Consider the following 18,620-nt stretch of genomic DNA (forward strand, 5'->3'; position numbering starts at 1 on the left):
AAAACCAAGTATTGCAGAAGAGTATTGCAGAAAACTGCACCTCTCCAGTTTTACTCAGCTTGGTAAAACTGGAGAGGTGAATGGCAAAATGCAAGTGGAGGGCTGTTTAAACCACGAGTTCGCCTCTTCTCCCTTCGGGCTTTAAGCACTGGCTCTGCTGGAAAGGCAAGTTACATGTCAGCCAGTGGGACAGTAAGGAAGTGACTTCACACAGTCCTGTGCTCTGGAGTCATTTGTGTCTTTCGTGATTTCACTCAGTCTACCACGTCTTGACCTAGTTTGAAAACTGGGTCAGGCTGTTTTTCTTTCTTTCCACACAGAAGCCTGAAAAGCCCCCTCCCTTCAAAAAGTGCACAGTGTGGATTATTTTGTACAATCACTTCCCATTCCGTGGAGCAAAGAAACAGAATCTGGGACACCACAGGATAGGCAGACTTGTGAGCAGGCCTCTTAGCCTGGCCCTGGTGTCAAAGAGCAGGTCAGTGCCTTTATATGTATGTGTTCCTCTCTGAGCGATTGGGGAGGTACAAGTGATTCTGTTTCATATCAAAGATTCCTAAGAGGTATACGGAGCAGAAGTGAGGGACATGGGTGAGCAAGACATCAATGACTGTACAGCAATAGGTCGGTCCAGACATGGATCCCCAGGCTACACTGAGAGTTTGTGAAGGTGACAGAGAGAGTAGTAATACGACCAGATGCATTCGGGCAAGAGCAGAAGAGACTAGCATGGTTGGTGAGTGACTGTTGAGTGACATGGGAGAGACTGGCCAGAGTGTGGAGGCATTCTGAGAGACTGCTGGCTGATGAGCAACTTTGGTCCAACCTGGACCACAAACACTCCTTGGCGCATCTTTCCGCATGATGTTTTCCCACCCAACTGGTTGGTATGACGGCAAGAAAGCTTCTCCTATAAAAATAAATTAAAGGATAATCATCCGTGAACTCTGATTTCAGGCAAGTAGCATAATAGTTTTATTTATTCTTCATTTATATACGTATGTATTATATTATTGTGTTTGTATGTATACGTGTGTGTGAGTGTGTGTGTGTGTGTGTGTGTCTGGGTGTGGGTATGCCATATGTGTATGTATCATGGTGGCCAGAAGAGGGCGACAGAGGCTCTAGAACTGAAGTTGTCCATGGCTGTGTACTGTGCCAGGTGGGTGCTGGGAGCCACGCTGGGTTCTCTGGAGGAGCAGCTGGTGTGCTTAACTGCTCAGCCTCTCTCCAGCCCACAGCAGAACTTTTAAAGTGAAATTATGTCCCCCACATTTCACCCCCCCCTTTCCCTCTCTTTCTGTTTGCTGGGGAGATGCAAAGGGATGTGTCAGTTGGAAGGGCACTGGGGATGACCCAAATCATTCTGTTCCTTTTCAGAGGAGGAACCTGCCAAGTAGTTCAGCTGTAGACTGGTCCAGGATGCTTTCCTTAATGCTGCCCACACAGTATTTCTCTTGTATTTTCATACTTAAAAAAATTGAATTATCTCTCTCTTCCAAATCCTTTCAACTTTCTCTCTTTCTGTCCCTTAACATCTCTGTTAGCTACCTGACCATTTTCCAACCATTTATCCATCTGCCTATAAGGACCACCATCCTTTGACTAATTTTCGTGATTTCACAATAACACTTTCAAATCCACTAATCTTGACCTCTTCACACATTCTATCATCCCTGCCATGCCATGCTATTCATTAGTCATGGAAATAGGAATGAAAAAAATGTGCTACTCTTTTATTGAGAAAAGGATGTTTTAACACTACAAATGTGGGGAAAACAATTTCAGAATAAAGAGAAATGTTTTAAGAAGCCATTGGAGGTAAACATGTTGACACATGGGTGTCTTTAAAAGAACATTAAAGAATTCAGGCAGGTAAAAACAAAAACAATAACACAATGGTTTATTTGAATTATCTCTCTCTTGCATTTTTTATACAAGCTTGTCAATTTACATATTTGTATTTGATGCAGCATGATTTCATTTTATCAGTTTATTATTGAAAATATATTCTCATATAGACAGGAACAGAAACAATGATGCCATTTCTCTCCATCTAAAGTTTTCTGCATCTGTAAGAAGGGTCCTCGGGGTTATAGTCATGTCCTGCCTTGTCTCATTCTTTGTGAAAAAAAAAATGCTATGGTTGGCAATTTGCTCTCCTGGAAAGGAAAAGAGCCAGAAGACTTGGGCCACTTCTTCCTTGAGATCTGCTCTTGCCCTGAACTGAACCTCAGGAACTTAGTGCTAGTCCAAATGAGAGAGCTCTGTCCAGGGGAACCTTCTATTAAATATATACTATGACACAAATTCTGCTTGAGAGCCAGCCATTTTCCCATTGTGTTTGAAAGCATGCTGAAGACTTGCCAGCCAGTGGTTGTCCAGAACAGACTGGAACCTCCTGAAAAGGTTTACAAACATAAGGTTATTCAGCTCCATTTTAGATCCACAGTTCCTGGGGCATGGGTATTATTATTATTATTATTATTTTTTCTGAAACCACTCAAGTGATTGGATACTCATTTGTGTTAAGAACCTTGCTGGGCTTCTGTGTTTCCATCCCTAGCTGTATTAGAGTCTACATGTGTAGGTATGGGGTACACACTAGAAGTTTTAGGGGCTCCCCAGACAAAGATATACAACCATACTAGAGAAATTTTGGGGAGAAAATGCTTGTGTCTACTAGTTCTGCATGTTGTTCCACAAGCTCAATGAGACTCCAGAGCCAAGAGTCAGCTACTCCCTTAGTGTGACTGTAGAATTCAGGGATTCCCTGAGGAGGCAGGACCAGGACACACATTGTAACATATGTAGTACTTCCTGAATGCTCACTGAGTCCCCAGGCATGCACTGCGATGTCCCTATATTACCACATCCCTCAAGGACTCAAGAAGGTATGCATTGTTATCAACCTCATATTGCAGGAAAGGAAATGGAAGTTAAATCTGCTGCCCGGATTCATGTTCTTGAATGGGATAGAGCCTGACTCACAATTTGTCTCTTCAACTAGATTGGTGGGCGGGGGAAATTAGAGTCTGGCTGGGAAAGGGCTTACAGGGGTATTGTTAAAGAAGAAACAGGGTATTCGGGCTTGTGGTACTTTAGCTTTCAAGGGTGCACCCAGGGAGAATCTCATTCAAGGCAGAAGCTGAAAGAAATGAACACACGGAGACATCCCTAGTGGGAAGGAGCGTCGATGCCTGTGGTGCAAAATCACACACTTCCTTGGAATCGGTTTCAGTAGTTCCAGAGGAGGGACAGAAACTGACACCTAGTGTAAAGCATGTAAACTGTAAAGTGCTCATTAGGGAAGTTCCCCTTACCGGGTGGCTGCCCCCATCCCCATGCCGTCATTCACAGAAGGCATGATTTTGGACTTGGAGTTTCTAGACTAAGAGATGTGCCAGTCCTTTCTTATGCTGGTTCAGAGCACACCAAGAGAATGAGCCATGCTTGGAAAAGAAGCAAGGAGGGGAGCGGCTTCAGAGGATGTGCTAGCTCTAGGAAGGAGGGATTTATTTGGCTCATGGTATAAAGGACTATAGTTCACTACGTTGGGCAAGGCACGGTGGAGGGAGCGGGTAGTGGGGCTTGTCATATCTCGCTAGACCAGGAAGCTGAGAGCTGACTAGAAGTGAGCCTGGATCACCTGAAGCCTTTCTCCTCAGCAACCCCTTTGGTCCAGGCAGGCCAGACCCCATAAAATTCCACAACTTCCCACAACACTACCACCAGCTGTGGACTGAGTATTTAAATACATAAACCTGTAGAGGGTATTTCTAGTGAAATCATAACAGGGCCTCAAGGATGAAGGCCTTGGAGATTGGTGTAAGGAAGGGATAGGACTTGGAGGCCATTTTGAAAGGCGTGTCCTGATGGCTTCCTCTGAGCTAGTCTATAGAAGAAAGTTAGCTTTGCTGAGTACAATCCTCAAAGCTTACCTGGTGGTAGACAGTGACGGAGGACTTAACATTAAGAGAGAACCGAGACCCAGTGCCTTGAACATCTTCTATGATACTTCCAAAGAACTGTTAGAGCTGAACAGTTACTGCCAAGTCTGTCTGTGTCTTTGTGTCTTTTCAAGTGACTTGAGATTTTGTGCTTCTAGGATGATTCCTCAACTTCACATAGAGCAACAGTTCATTGGCTTGGCCTTGAGCGTAATTGATTTTGTGGTAGATACATGCACATAAGAGTGCAGAAATGACTCCTGTGCCTCTTATAATAGACTTTCAGATTGTTTTACATAAGGCAATGCTTTCTGCTTACATTTTAGAGTTAATCTTTCCCTCTCCTCTCTTCTCCACCCCTCCCTTTCTTTGATTTTCAATCTTTGTTCCTTTTCTCTATTTCTGATTCATTATGTTCCCATTTAACTGTGGAGAGCCGAGACTCAGATGCCACTAGCTGGCGCTGACATCTCGCCCTCAAAACTATAAACCTCCAGGGTGCATGCGTAGATGCGTATACACGCTAAAGATTGCGTGAGCACGCTAAGGATTGCGTAGGCACGCCGGTAAGAGTGAGCAGCTAATCAGGGTATTGACACGTCACAAGGCCGCTAAGCATAATGGTCCTAGTCATCAGGCGGGGTAAAAGTAAGCAGCCAGTCAGGGTATTCACATGTCACTCAGGTGCGACCCCGGCTTATATAAACAGTGCCACTTCGGGGCCCGCGCTCTCCTTCGCTCTCTTCCTTCCCCGTTTCCCCGCCCGGGGCCGCCGGCGCCCACGAGGTGGCAGGGCGGCCTCTCTCCCCTCTTCATCGCGTGACTAATAAAGTTTACTGCGGAAGGATTCCTGTGGTCGCGTGCGTTTCTGCCGGCGAAACATTCACGCGGCGGCTCCCAACATTTAACCATATTTTTTGAAGTCTTTTACCTCTTATTTTTCCATATATCTCAATGTCATTACCCATCAATATATAAATAGCACTCACACATTTGTTGAACAAAATCTTTTATATATATTATGTATTTCTAAAATATGTATTCATCATTTCTGTATTCTTGGTTGCAGAGAAAATACAAATTTAATACAGCCTGAAAGTAGATTAAGTTTCACATATGACTTTCTCTGAACTCCTGACGTATTTCAATAAAAGAAAAACACAAGTTCTTTGTCTCTTCCAAATCAATTTGCAAAAGAGGAACTTTTCTCCTCCACCTTGGGCATACTAAGTACTGAGAGGCTTATACCAGAACTACCTCACCTGGTCTGTGTTTGTTACTGAATAATCAACAGCCTTCTTGTTCTACTGCAGGTGCTCAGGTGTGAGACATTTCTGAAGCAACACCTTGGCAGAATGGTTCCGTTCACTTCTTTGTTTAAAAAGAGGTACTTTCCACTGGTAAGTGAATTATTTGTTTTCCTTTCCCTGTGTAGAAGTTAAAATCCTGGGTGAATTTTAAGAACAGACATTCAAATGGCTGTGCGGTAGTAAGACACTGGAGGGCGTGTAACAGCAGCTTTCGGGAACTTTAACCTGTGGGAAGAACTGAAAAAGAGGTCACTGTGGCCAATTAAATAGCACTTCCTGCTCCAAGAAGGAAAGATAGCAAGATGGCAGTGGATACAATGGATACACAGGATATATTTCTCTGTCCTGTGTCCCCGCAAGCCCTGAGAGACAGTCCAGAAGTTTTATCGTGATGTTGGGAGTCATTGTCTATATAACTTCACAGTCCAGAAAAGAAGTCAGAGTCTAGCTGGCTAAGATTTCCCCTGGCTTTAAGCCCAGGTAGATAATATCGCAAATTCTTCTCTTATCCTGCCAGTAACACAACACCGCTTTTACTCTAGTTGTTCCTGGAGAAGACACAACCAGCCGCCAGGTTGCCAAATCTGTCAGTTAGGTTGACTGGTACTCTATGATTTGTGCCAGGTACTATTTTAGATGCTTTATGTTGCTCTTTAATTGTTCCAGGGATAAGTATTCATTTCGTTTCCACACATGATAGTAAGACTCAGAGCTCTATAAAGTCCCTCAGTTGCCCATATTCTTACAGATTCAGACTCAAGCTCTGATTTTTTTTTCTTAGTTGAATACCTCTCAGACTTTCTAGAAATTCAATTTAAAAATAGCCCATATTTAGCCTTAGTCACTCATTGTCTTTTCTTTGGCACAGCTCACAGGGAATCTGGGTGGTCTGGTCACAACAGAAACCTGAGCCAAGGTAGCTAGGAAATGTAGTCTGGATTTTTATTTTTATTTTTTATTTTCAGCTTACAGTGAAGGCCAGGGACGAAGTGGTTGAAATGGACTTCAAGGAGCCAATGGCTACTTCTTGGTGTTCACCATACCATCAGCTGCTGGACATACATACTCACTCTTCTCCCCCTCTAAGACTTCAAACCATAACAAAAGAAATGAAAAGATGTTCTCATGGATGCAATGAAACCATTTATCACACTCATGAGAACACATATATAGACATGTACATGCACACGCAGCACACACACACACAGAAACACCACACACACACACACACACACACACACACACACACTATTTTTCCCAAACACAGACCCCAATCATTGTCAGTGGCCTTCATCTCTAGACACCATCCTTTTTTTCTTATCATAGTTGTTATACTTTAACCTGTGGATAAAATTGAGAACTTACATGCCACCAACAATCCCCACATAAAAGAGAAAAAAGAGATTAGAGAGAATGAAATGACATACAAGAAAACGCATTAGCTACAACAGTGAACTGTTGCAACTAGCCATACGGTTTAATTAGTATAAAGACTTTATATGTTCCCCAGCCCGCTGCCTCTGTCTCAGCTACCCATCTACCAGGGGAGGGAGGGCCTATAGTTACAAGTTAATACAAGTCTTAATTAGTGGAGGGTAGGGAGCTTCCTGAGGTCTCAGGCATCCCCAAACCCACCATCTTCCCATTAGCTTTTGCTGATTGGCACAAAAATGCCATCCCATTGAAAATCTACGCTTGAGGAATAGTCTCTTATTTTAACAGGAACCCCATTTCCTCTTGATAACCTAATCTTTCCAGTCAGTGCAGTAACTCCCTTCTTTTGTTGTATTTATTCTGGGACATAAGCAACTTGAAATGGCCAAAAGGAAGTCTTTCGATACGAGAACATATTTATAATGTTTGAATAATTTTATCCTTGGGAATCTCAATTTTCAAGGAAAGAGAATGATGGCGGAAAAGATAATAATAAAACCCTTTTCAGTGAATTGTTAGATGGAATTTTCAGAGATGCCCAAATAATTTTTATCCTTTGGATCCCAGAATAGTGTGATCTATCTACAGAGACTTTGCCTCCAGTACAGTTTGTAGTTTAGCAAAAATAATGATACCAAAGCCACAAAGTGCTGCTTTCCATGCAACCCAGTAACCATGTACTCTGTACGTTTGTGCCTTCCAAGTTATGTAACTTCTTGACAAGAACAGGAGGTCCTTTGAATGCCTTTATTCTTGGACCTCGATGTCAGGTTCATGCTGAGAAGCAATGCTGCTTAAACACTGTGACCGTGGATAAAGCAGCCGCTGTTTCAGAGAGGAAGAGAAAAAGTGTTCTGATCCAACGTTACTCTTTTCCTGTGAGCACAGTCTCTTGTTTCCTCGATGGTAGGATGACTTACACAGTTGGATTTAGGATTGGTTTCTGTTCAAAGTGAACCAAACATTCAGCAAGCAATATGTACTCCAGTCTAGTCGCTGGTCGTCCTTGCTGAGCTGGACTTCTCTCGAGCCAGATCTTCCTCCATCCCTGTGCCTCTAGAGCCAACTTTTACTTGGCTCTCTCGTGGCTCTCTCGAGTTCGGAACCATGGCTCTTTTTTTCTATTGATTATTGGTCATATCGATAGAGCTTTCAATGTAGCTCCGGTGGTATAATGATTACACAGTTTGAATGAGCCATGAGATCAAACCCTAGTTAAGAAACTAGAAAAACATATATCACCCTCCACCCTCCAAACCCATTGTTGATAAGCTCCACTGTCATGGAGGCCTTCGCCGCCAAGCTTTCTCACAGGACATAGTTTCTCTAACTACTTTACAGCCATCTACTCACCACTTATGGGGATATATGTAAAATATATTTGATTATCTTTTCTACTGCAACTGCAGTGGGGGAAAGTTGTAGATGGAAGAAAAAATGTTAACATCTCCAGATGGGTATACCGGAAGCTTAAATTTTGTTCACCCAGTGACTTGAGCACAAGGGCTTTTTTAAAATTTTTTTTATTTATTACAATTTATTCACTTTGTATCCCAGCTGTAGCCCCCTCTCTCATCCCCTCCCAATCCCGTTCTCCCTCCTTCTTCTCCTCCCATGCCTCTCCTCCAGACCACTAATAGGGAAGGTCCTCCTCCAGAAGGGCTTTCTTTAATCAGATCTTTAGATGCTGTTCCCATTTAGTTTGCCAAGGTCAGAGAATTAGTTTGCGCCAGGTCCCTTTGGCAAGAGAAGAACTATTTTCAAACAAAGAGCTACTTAAAGAACAGGAGATGGTTCACTTCCAACACTGGGCTCCGAGGTGCAGCTCTCTGCCAAGGCTCACCAGAGGTTCTACAGCATCTCTGAAGCCTGAGACCCTAAGTGACTGAAGCCCTTCTGCCTGCATTGCCTCCTCAGACAGATGCGAATCCTTACACTCAGCTCTGTTCACGTGGATTGTTTTACAAGTTTACTGAGGAGACGAGATGCAATATTTTTTGCCTAGATTTTTGCTTCCTAATGAGATGGCGTTCAGTGTGCATCTTATTTTTCTATTTCCAGTTGTCAACAAACCCAAGGACACTGGCCTTCTAGAAATGTCAGTGCAGGGGCAGGCCATTGTACTTAGTAGAGATTATATTTGAACCACTGGCATTCTTGGTCATCATCTTACCACTTGCTCATATCATCTTATCAGTGAGGTGACATCACAGAGAAGCAGTATAGGTTGCTGAGATGACCCAAGTCCAGGCATGAGATAACTCTCTGCATCTCTTTTCTGTACTGTTTGCTAACCCCCAAACACCCAACAACCACTTCCAGACTCTGCTGTTTGAGAGTTGGTTGCTTTTACTTACCTCTCTTACCAGTTAATGATGTGGCAGAGCTCAGTGGCAGTTGAAACCAAAATGCTTAAAACAGGGAAACAAAACTTTCAAAACCAAGAGGGGCAGAATTTGAAAAGAACTTACAGTTGAGTCTACCAAAAACAGCGACAATCAGGTTTGTCACCAGCTCTTCTGTAAGTAGGAGCAGGGAGCCAGGACATCAATCAGCGCATAGCGGGTGGCTATGGGACCTCAGGATGGCTGGTGTTCTGGTGGCCTTTGCTCTGTTTTCTTATCTGGAAGCCAGGAGTCTAGATGCAGAGGGCGCTGTGAAATTGCTGCAGAAAGAAGCCACAGGGCTTCAGTGACAGGATTGACGGAGTGACTGAGCTTGACCAGATGTAGCATGGGATGTGCCTCTTTCTAGCACTTCTGTTTTAATAGGGCACAGGTGTCATTCGCTGGTGGGAGTCAGGCCATATGTCACACCCAAGCTCTGGGTTTGCATGCATCAATGGAGGGGACGAAAGAGAGGCCCATTAGCCAACCCACCAGGCAGCCAAAGGGACCACGAGAGTGTTGTAGAAATTCAGGATTCTTCAGGGTGACTAAATAGGAGAGGACAGACAAAGGAGTCCAGGAAGATGCCGATGAAGAGCTGGTACAGCATAGGTGGATTATGGCCTTGGAGCTGGTGTCAGAGAATACACTAAAACTGAGAAGGAGGGGGAAGGAGAAAGGCAGAAGGAAGTCAAAATGCTTGAAAAAGGCAAGAGACAAAACGGAACCAGAAAAAGAGGGGTAAGAAAGGAAACACTTGGAATCCTGGTTTGACAGAGTTCCGGAGTATGTTCAGTCTATCATTTCCCGCAGCTACCCAGGAGTGTTACTATTCTACATGGCTTCCCAGGCTGCAGGGCTTAAGGCTTCATCCAAAACACAGCAGCTGCAGCAGCAACGAGCACAGATCCACATCCTAAACTTTGTCGTTTTGTTGTAAATACGCTCAAGGGAAACAAATGAAAACAAAGGAAGGCTGATTTTACCCTCTTTGGATTTGCTTTTTAGCAACCATGCATTTGGCTCAGCTACTGCACATCACTGAGAACCCGTCTGAGATCTGCCTGAGCTATTCTCATCAAGGGTTCTGTCATAAATTACTGTGAGTCTGCAGGGACCTTGGAATGTTGAGTTCCACAAAGGCATGCTTAGAGAAGGAATACATACAGGTCTTCATCTTGGAAACAAAGATATAAGCAAAAATATTTTCAGTTTTTTTTTTTAACATATAGACTAAAAGGCAAGCAAGAAAGTTGGCAAAATCAAAGAAGTATTTAAAAGTTATAATACAGGAAGGGATAATCTTAAGTCTTTATCAATCCTTTAATGGCTTCAGTTTTCCAGCTATAAAAAAAGGGGCAACAATCTTTATTTCAAAGAGATTTTAAGAAGATTTATTAGGGAATAATTTGTGTCATCCAATGTCTGGCACACAATAGGTACTCAGTAACTATTACCACTCATAATGACTTGTATTATCAGTGCATTTGTCTTTTGTGGGGCTACTTAAACAATAACTTTTATTTTTTTATAGTTGTATAAGTGCAGCTATCACACTTTAATCATATTTTTATCTTGCTCTAATATATTGCTATATGGCTAAGAACACAGGAGTAACAGTTAAGAAAAGCTAAATGCAGTAGAAAATGACATTTAAATCTACTTCACAAAATTTAACACCATTTAAAATATACTTTATCTCTAATTGATACCTAATTATCGTAGATTTTTGTGGAATACAGTAACATTTCAATCTTGTTTTCAGCGTGGCTTACTAAATTGAAATTTTTAAAAATATATCCATACTTTAAAAACTTATTCTTCTCTCATACAGTACATTCTGACCACAGTATCTCCTCCTTCTACTCTTCCAAGTCTCCTTCCTACCTCTAACCACCCCTTCCCCAGATCTAAACCTCTGTTTCCCTTCTGAAAAGAGCAGCCTTCCCAGGGATATCAACTGAACATGGCACAACAAGTTACAATAAGACCAGGCACAGACCCTCATAATCAAGGTTGGATTGGATAACCCAGTAGGAGGAAAAGGGTCCCAAGAGTGAGACAAAGAGTCAGAGACACCCAATATATGCAGGAAAAAAAAAACAAAAAACATCAGCACCTGTCTTTGTACTTTTAAAGATAGGTTTCAAAGTTAAAAGGAACTGGCTTATTCCACTCAGTACCGAATGCCTTTGGTCTGACCCAACCAAGGTTTTCCAAAGGGAAACACTGTCCAGATAGAACCATGTACGCTGCTGCCCCCTGCTGTCATGGGGCCATCTATCACACACAGAACCTTTCCCGTGGCAAAATTCCCTCATTGATACTTCACTTGGAGTGGATGTTAAGATACACTCTGCGTGCCAAGACATGCTTGAGAGTTAAAGCATTAGGTTATTGGGGGGGGGGTAGCAGCAATGAGACTTTCTAGAATAATGTCATAAATGTCTAGAACTTGGCAACTAGTTCTGTGTACTGTGTGTATGCTGTGGACTCTAACAGTCCCAGGAGGCAGGAAGTATTATCCTCACTTTAAGTGGAAGCAACTGACCTTTTAGAAGGGACCGTGTCGATACATGGCAGAGTTGAAACTCAAATAGCAGATTCCCTCGAGTTGAAATTGTGTCCTTTCATGTGCATGCTGCCTCCCGAAGAGGATATTTCCTGATAGCAGAAGCCTGAGTCTCAGCAGTTCTAAGCTAGTCACACCACACAATATTCCCCACACTTGTCTTTTGTTGACAAGCAACTAGAAAGAAAACCCAGATGCTTTCTTGACTTGCAATGAGGTTATATCCTACAGAGCATCCTAGCTTAGCAATATCAGGATCCTGTGGAGTGTTGTTGGTTGCTCTATGTGGTTCATTGATTTTCTCCAGCACAGAAAGCCTGAATAAATACTAAAATTCAGAAATGCAAATATATGATTTCTACTGGGTATGTATTGCTTCCACACATGTATTGCAAAGTCAAGAAATTGAAAAGTGGTAAGACAAACTACCCTAAAGGAGAGCCTGTCGCACACTACAGCAGTGTGGTGTATGCCCCCCCCCCCAAAAAAAAAGTACATGTGCAGGGCCTCATTGCCATCAGCGTCAGCTTAAGGAGGACTCCCAAGGATTAGAGTTCCCCTATAGGGCTATGTGGCTGGGAAGTCTTACCAGTTTAGAGAACCTGCTTGGGCAGATGGCCAAGGTAAAGGCTGGCCTTGATGAGCTCTCATCGCCCAGATGTCCAAATATCCCTTTTGACCTTAACCTGGAGGTCATGGAAGGTTGAACGGTCACCCTGTCCCATAAGAGGTGCAGCGTTCATAACCCTAGCAAGGGCTCTTTCCCCCAGCGAGACAAAGGGCATCCAAGAACTGGTTTTATCCCAGTCCCTTCCCATCATGCCACTGGCAGCAGCATGTTTAGATGATGACCAACTGTCCGGGTACGGTAGAAGCGGGGAGAGAGACACTTTGTCACAGTTGCACGTAGGGGGGCAAGGTGGCAGAGCTTTTTTTGAAATTTCTGGGAACCAAGGCAGGAAGAAGAAAAAAACTAAAACCAAAAGAATAACTTGTAACTTCCCTAAGGTGATGATGGACTTTCAAAAGCCCCACAAAGAAACTTTTATGTTCTGCCAACATGGGTGGAAATTGAGCAGAAGTGGCAGCCTGCTGCAGGCTCCAGAGGAAGCCTTATGTTTTTTTTTCTATTGATTTGGAAATGAGACATTTGAAAGGCCACCGGACCCTGCAGGGGGGATGTGAGACTTCCTAAGAGTCATGGAGTTCCTTAGTCTGCACTGTGAATATTTGGGTTATGGCGTACACATGAGGAAGGCATGGGGAGAGAGGCAAGCAGTTTCATCTGGCCAGTCAGTAAGTGCATCCCTTGAAACCAGGCATGCCTGTAATCCTTTGGCCATGTGTGGCTTGCTAAAAATGACCACGGGTCTTCGTACCATCTTAGGATAGAACATAAAAAAGTATAGAAATGCCAGCAAGCACTGTGAGTGGACCCCAATGCAACAGTCTCAGGCCAACCCTATCCACACATGAACTGTCAAAAAGATTCATTACCAGTCCCTCAGCTCCCATTTCGTGTCTCCTGGTATCTTGGTAAGAAAGCCCTTAGTCGTCTTCTGGGGCTGGATTTCTAAGTTGAAGTTCAAATTTGAAGTGAGTTTTTATAGACCTTTTTGGATCTTCTAGTGCCTGGAAAACTTGACTCCAGGGTAGGGGAGCAACTAAAGTGAGAAAAGAAAGAGGCCATTGTAGTCAAAGACATGACATGTTTTCATTAGATGAGCTGGGTGATGGGATACAGTCCCATCAACAGAAGATAGCAGGAAGCACTGCGTATATACATCCATGAAGGTGAAGGGTCAAACAAAGGAAAAAAAATAAAATTGATTGGAAGAAAGAGATTTCAAGGTAATGGGGCTTTCAACATGAAGTGACTGAGGAATCACAGGTCATGTGGCTTTACCTGGAAGCCTCCAGTTATGGTCTGAGGGCTTGAGGATGGAATGGCAGAGCAGAGCTGCTGAGGATTACGTGATATGCAATTCATAACCACCACACTCTGTGGAATGAAATTGGCATGTCAAACAGATGAGCCTAGGCTAATAATGCTGATAAGAGCTGGAGTAGGAGGCTTATCAGGTGCCAGGAATGAGATGGAGGATAAAACCCCAGTGCAGAAATGAGCAGACTGTGGGATGTGTGTGCTGAATGGAATGGAAGAAAGTCATTTAGAGTTGAGTAACTAAAGGTGACCAGGGTAAAGGAACTGCTTCATCAAGTTCAGGGTGAGAGGGCCAGATTCGGGAATTGTAGTTTTCTAACTAGCAACCCGTGTTTTTTTTTTTTTTTTTTTTTTTTTTTTTAAGCCTTCCTTAATCTCTTATGAAACACACAGAGGCATTACGAGTACAGAATCATAGAGTCACTGAACTGTGAGGGGAATTTCATGTTTCTGACTGAGACCACTTGGCAGCAAGTTCTGTAGCTTGGCAGCTGGTCACTTCAAGCCAGCTAGAACACTTCCGGTGCTGGGAAATTGTCTGAGCTTTAGAGACAGCCTGTGTTCGTCAGTTTTCCATTCCTGTAACAATGTATGAGATAAAGCAATTAATGTTTTATTATTTCTCTGAGAATTTTTAATTGTAGTCACTCCTCCCCTCCAACTCTTCCCAGATCCACTCCTGTCTCCATTCACCCAATTTTTTTTCCTCTTTTTTTTTCATCCATCATTTCTACTTTGTGCTACCCATACATTCCTGGACTTGTAGACTTCCATTAGAGTATACTTGACTTACCAAGGCCAACACTCTTAAAAAAAAATAGATCCTCTTTTTCCCAGCAGCTACCTATTGCAAATAGTTCCTTGGCTAGAGAATGACTTCATCTCTCTCTCTCTCCCTTCTCCATGGGATTTGGTCTGGCTTGAGCTTATATGGGGCTTGTGCATGCTGTCACAATCTCTGTTAGTTCTTAGGTGTTCATTTCCACCTTGTGCTTGGAGAACACTATTTTCATGTATTCTGGGCTCTTAAAATGTCTCTGCCTCTGCCTCTGCAATGATCCCATGAATCATGGGAGGTGAGATGTAGGTGTCCCATTTACGGGCAATCATGCTAGAGTCTCTTATTCTTTTCAACTTGTGTGTTTCTGTGTTAATAACCACACACTACAAATGGAAGCTTCTCTGATGAGGGCAAAGGGATACATTAATATATGGGTATAATTGAAATCTATATCTACCTCTCAGGATAACAGGAGTAGGCTCTTCCATAGGGCCTATGACCTGTGCAGCCACAGGTTCTTGGCCTGGTTATGGTTCCAGATATGGCTTTCACCTTGACGAGCCATAAATCAAATAAAAAAAGGGGGGGGGGAGGATTGGTTGCTCACATGATGTTCATGCCACTCTTGTACCAGTGGGCATGTCTGTTCAGGACAGACGTTACGGTAGCTCACAGGGTTCACAGCTGGGTAAGATTAATGATCACTTTTCTTTTCTTGTAGTGTGGCATTCACAGCACCTTTCTGTACCATGAAAGCCAGCCAGTAGAGGTCAGAAATAGCTTGGTTTCTCCATGCTCTGTGTTTCAAATGCATGGTGTCATCAGCAATAAGGGGTTACCATCAAGTTCTGGAGGGTAACCAGTAGCATTGGTAATGGTCTGTAGTGCTCAAAGGTCTATGGGACCTCAGTTGCCAACAGCTCTTAGAGAGGTAATCCATCCATTCTTGGGACTAGACTTTAAAATTTTTTTTTTTGAGGGGGTAGTATCAAGTAGGGACATTATTATCCTGTCTCCAGGGCAACTTTATTTTAATTCTTTTCATATATGTGTATATATACAGACAATGCAAATTTTAAAGCAAGAAGCTAGTTTGTATCATGGTTTTGGAAGCTTCAGCCCTGGGAGGATTGGCTCTGTTGCTGTGAGCCTGTGCTGAGACAGCGCTTCACAGAGGGGATGGAGCCAAGCTGCTCACTTCATGGTTGAGCCTTTGAAGAAAGAAAGCAAGGGGCTGGGTCCTTCTGTCTGTGTCCAGAGCATGCCCTAGCCTAAGTGTGACTCAGTTCAAATCCACCTGAGCACTGACTCCTTTGAAGTGTTGTTCAGAAGTAGGTACCAATAAGAGTAACACATCCAGATCCAGATCCACCATGCATATTTACCGAATGACTCAGTGGATCCTTCTGGTCCACTTTCAAGTTCCATGTGAGATCTTTCGAGTGCTGCTGTGGAAATGCAAGGGAACTTGGAAAAAGCTAAAATGCAATGAGATAGTATGTATTCCGGCACAAAGTAGTCCTTCTGCTCCGAGGCCCATTGCACAAGGCCACCTCCAGTTCCCGTGGATAGGTCACCTCCGCCACCTGGCTTGTGATGACCAACATTTCCTTTCTCTCCAATAGAAGATGGAGGCTGTCTTTTCTCTACTGCTCCCAGTGAAGGCCCAATGGTGCAGACCTCTTGTTGATGCTGTGACTTTCTCCAGGAGGCCCCAGATGGACTGCAGATGGAAGCTGTACTCTACTCCACTCTGTCTGTCCTCAACGCTGAATCTAGACTCTTGCTGCCTAGCCTGACTTCTCCCCTCTGTCTGTCTCTTTGCCTCTCTCTGCCTCTATCACTTTTAGGGGTTACCCTCCCCCCTGGTGACTTTATCACTCTATTTACTAGCATTTGTCAACTACAGGGCTATCCAGAGCAAAGTTATACAAAGAATTCCAATTTCTTCTTGGGGCAGGATCTGAGAGTTTAAAGAATCCTGCAGTTTCTAGTTCCTCTTGTTGCCGTACTTCCTCACAATGATGGTCAAATAAAGCCTCTGGAGTCAAATAAAGCCCTCCTCCTATAAGCTCTCTTGATCATGGCATTTTACCACAGCGACAGAAAAGTAACTAAAACACTGACAATCAAAGAAACATGTTATGAATAAATTACACAGAAGATATGACGATGGAAGACAGGGTGCAACCTGAATCATTCAATTTTGGCCACATCAACGAAACTTATTAAACCAATACTGTGACTCTCAGACTTCATCTTTTGTGATTATCACTAGCAAATTTGTTTCATCTGGAACTGTAGGGCCTCCTTGCTGATTTTTTTCTATTTCAGCAAGTTGTGGGGAGGTAGGAAATGAGCACAGAACAAACATTTCTGAAGATTTCCGGAGCAATTTTGTTGCTTCTGTTCCCAGATCACATTGTGAGAACTGAAGGCTACGGCAATTTCACTTGATTAGTGGGATTGGGTTAGAGCAATTAAATTAAGGCTCCTACATGTGCAGCTTCTGGATGCTCAAGGCTGGTCCCCACAGAAACATCTCAGCTCAAGCTGCTGCAAGAAAGTGTTATTGATGAGGAACTGTAGGAACTGATCCCTCATGATTCAGGAGCTCAGGGTGACACTCTAGTCAGTTCTGGTGAGACTCCGTTTAAGTTTTAGGCTGTTAACCTCCCACTGTATCCTCATGTAGAAAGGGGAGTGGAGAGATCCCTGGGAGGCCTCTTCATAAGAAGGAGCCTTACCCCTAGAACATAAGTAGTTCCCTAAACCCAATTTTCTATGCCATCCCCTTTGGGGAAGAATTTGAACCTATGAAATTTGGGGGAAATGAAGTAGATTGTCACCTCAGTGCAGGGAATAGGCCAAGAGTCAAATACTATATACTCTGGATAAGTCCCTGTGAACATCAGTTGCTTATCTAGTGAGGAGGAATTGGGCAAATCCACTGATGGTTCCATTCAGGAAGAGCAGTATTGTCGTCCTAAGAGGAAGCCATTCTAAGCCACACACTGTAATGGGGACCATCACCTGTGCAGTGTGTGCCTTTTTTTTTTTTTTTTTGAGGCTTAAAACATAATGTGCTGGGGTGAATGAGGCTGAGACAATGGCGCTGTGGCTTCTGGTGATGAGTAAGTGCTGAGTCAGCTTCAACCTCAGTTTAAGCCACTGCCAAGGGAGTCCATCATCACTCTGGGTCACCTTTCTGTTTGTACACACTGGAAGACAGTAGTCTTCTAGGAACATGGCCTAAGAGACCTTAAATTGGGTATTTTGACAAGGGTTCTGGGTTGTTAAGTTAGGACCCCAACATCCCTAGAATAAGAGGTCCTTGAAGGAACCACTACAGCTTTGGAAACTGAATGGAACCCAGGATGCATACCTCTGAATACTCGTTCTCATAGAAAGATCAAGGCAAGGCCTGCTCCTTCCTCAGAGGTGTTGGCCCTCAACAGATTGGGATTCAACAAAAAGGGTATGTTATAGTTTGGGTCTGCAGAGGTATGCATCGAGGGTCTGGACCCCAGGGCAGTGGAGTTCAGAGGTGGGGTCTTTTGGAGGTAACTGGTGACTCTAAGCTCACCCAAAGATTGACCGCCGAGGGAGTCACAGCTTAATTGTCTATTGGGAATTGGTGGCAATTTAAAAGAATTGATGCCTACTTGGAAGAAATAGATCATTTAGGGGCTTCCCTTAATTTGTCCCTTCCCCTTCCTCTGTTTGCTTCCTTGCCACCGTGACATGAGTTGCCTCCTCCAGCATATGCCATGATATTATAAGGATAGACCCCCCCCCAAAGTCACAGAGCCAACCAAAGGACTCAACCCTCAAAGTCCATAATCCTAAATAACCTCATCCTTTAAATTGATTTCTTTTAGGTGTTTTATTACGGAAAGCTGACTACGAAAGAATAAGTGACCCCTCCTCTTGGGTGGGGTCAAGAAATGCATTTGGGCAGGACATTCAGAATTGTGTCCTCTCCGGTGACAGCAGGTATGGGATGTCAGTGTGTCAGTGTTTAGATCCTGTCTGCTGGATTTCCCCATAGTGAAGTTGTTTTTCCAGTGGCCATGTTCTCAAGTAGCAGGTGTAGAAGCAATAACACAGGTGAACACAACCTACCCAAAAACTTCCTCATTTCTAGAAAATAAAATTTTTAGCCCTTTCTCAGGTTTGAACCTTGTGCTAACTAGTAGAATGGCTGAGCAGGAAGAGTCGTGTATGTATTTGCTTGCCCA

General features: G+C 43.5%; 1 long non-coding RNA gene across 1 annotated transcript; it reads left to right on the top strand.

Annotated features, from left to right (window-relative positions):
* The first annotated feature begins 369 nt into the window (after positions 1 to 369).
* Positions 370 to 18,376, top strand: LOC132648005 (uncharacterized). The gene is made up of 3 exons (XR_009586330.1): positions 370 to 478; positions 5,264 to 5,350; positions 18,261 to 18,376. It is a non-coding gene; the product is annotated as an uncharacterized LOC132648005 (long non-coding RNA).
* The last annotated feature ends 244 nt before the right edge of the window (positions 18,377 to 18,620 follow it).

Source organism: Meriones unguiculatus, chromosome 15, assembly GCF_030254825.1.
Source record: "Meriones unguiculatus strain TT.TT164.6M chromosome 15, Bangor_MerUng_6.1, whole genome shotgun sequence".
NCBI classification, from domain to species: domain Eukaryota; kingdom Metazoa; phylum Chordata; class Mammalia; order Rodentia; family Muridae; genus Meriones; species Meriones unguiculatus.